The sequence below is a fragment of the Calidris pugnax genome, unplaced genomic scaffold (assembly GCF_001431845.1).
Source record: "Calidris pugnax isolate Ruff unplaced genomic scaffold, ASM143184v1 scaffold492, whole genome shotgun sequence".
In the NCBI taxonomy this organism is placed as follows: domain Eukaryota; kingdom Metazoa; phylum Chordata; class Aves; order Charadriiformes; family Scolopacidae; genus Calidris; species Calidris pugnax.
In genome coordinates, this window is record NW_015091453.1 from 824,165 (window position 1) to 825,342 (window position 1,178).

The following is a 1,178-nucleotide window of genomic DNA, read 5'->3' on the forward strand; positions in this document are numbered from 1 at the left end:
GGACGACGCGCTGAGTGGCCCCGCCGGACCCTCAGGAGCAAGGCCGGGACCCCCGGGGCGGGTGGGGGCCGAGGGCTCCCCGCCGCCACAGGAGCCGCGGGCGGGCTCGGTGCGGACGCCCACCCCGCGTGCCCCGGCAGCCCCGACGCGCCGGGCACACACGTCAGCAGCTGCGAGGGCGGCCCCGGCTCCTCCGCAGGGATAACCCCAGCAGGAAGCGTCTGTGGCTGAGATGCCAGAGTGCGGGGCCTGCTGCCCACCTTGCCCCCTTGCTTGCCATTTCTTTGCAGCCAAGCGCTTGTTGCTCCCCAGCAGCGAAGACCCTCCAGCCCGGGGGGTGGGGGTGGGCCGCGCGGCACAGGACTGGCTCCGGTGGCCTCTGAGGCCCTGTGCCTCCTTCCACCCTGCCCTGGGCGGCGCGGAGCTCCCTCTGCCTGCTCGCCAGGGCCTGCCGGTGCCAGCGGCGGCCGACGGGCCCCTCTGAGCTGCCGTGCTGCTTTGTCAGGGGAGCTTCCGCGCCTCTTTGTCTGCCGCCTCCCGGCCGGCTCTCGGGGGCTGAGAGCGGAGCCCGGCGCGGCCGGGGAGGGGGCGAGAAACGTCCCGGGTCAGAGGCGGGAGCCGGGGAGAAGCTTCCCGTGGGGACCGTGCTGCGGGCGGCACAAGGACCCGGTAGAGGAATAAACCCGCTGTGGCTGCGGCCGTCGGTGCCGGGCCTCCTGGCAGAGAGGCTGATGCGAGGACTGTGCAAATAAAGGCAGGAGGGGTAATTAGTGCCCGCCAGCGCTGCCGCCTGCAAGATGGGGCTTGTAGAGCAAACTTGCCGGGGTTGCAGATCTGGCTGGCAGAGGGAATGGCGGATACGATGATCCCAACCCTGGTCCTGGCATCGCTGGGCAGCACGAGGAAATGAGCACCCGGCAAAACCCGCTTGGGAATATATTAAGTAGATACAAAAACTTGTCGTTGGTGGATCTTGGAAAGTTGCTCCTGCTGACTAATCGCACTTGGGAGGTTTCTGGAGGGGCCCAGCAGAAACCCCCTTTTTGAGGTGGGATCTTGTGAACTGGCCGCTGTGGGCAGCGGAGGAGGAGGAGGGCACTGGCAGCGAGGACCGGCGGTGCTATTGCGGGGACGCGGTTTGCTGAGGCAGGCTGGAACACGCAGTGTGGGATCAGGAG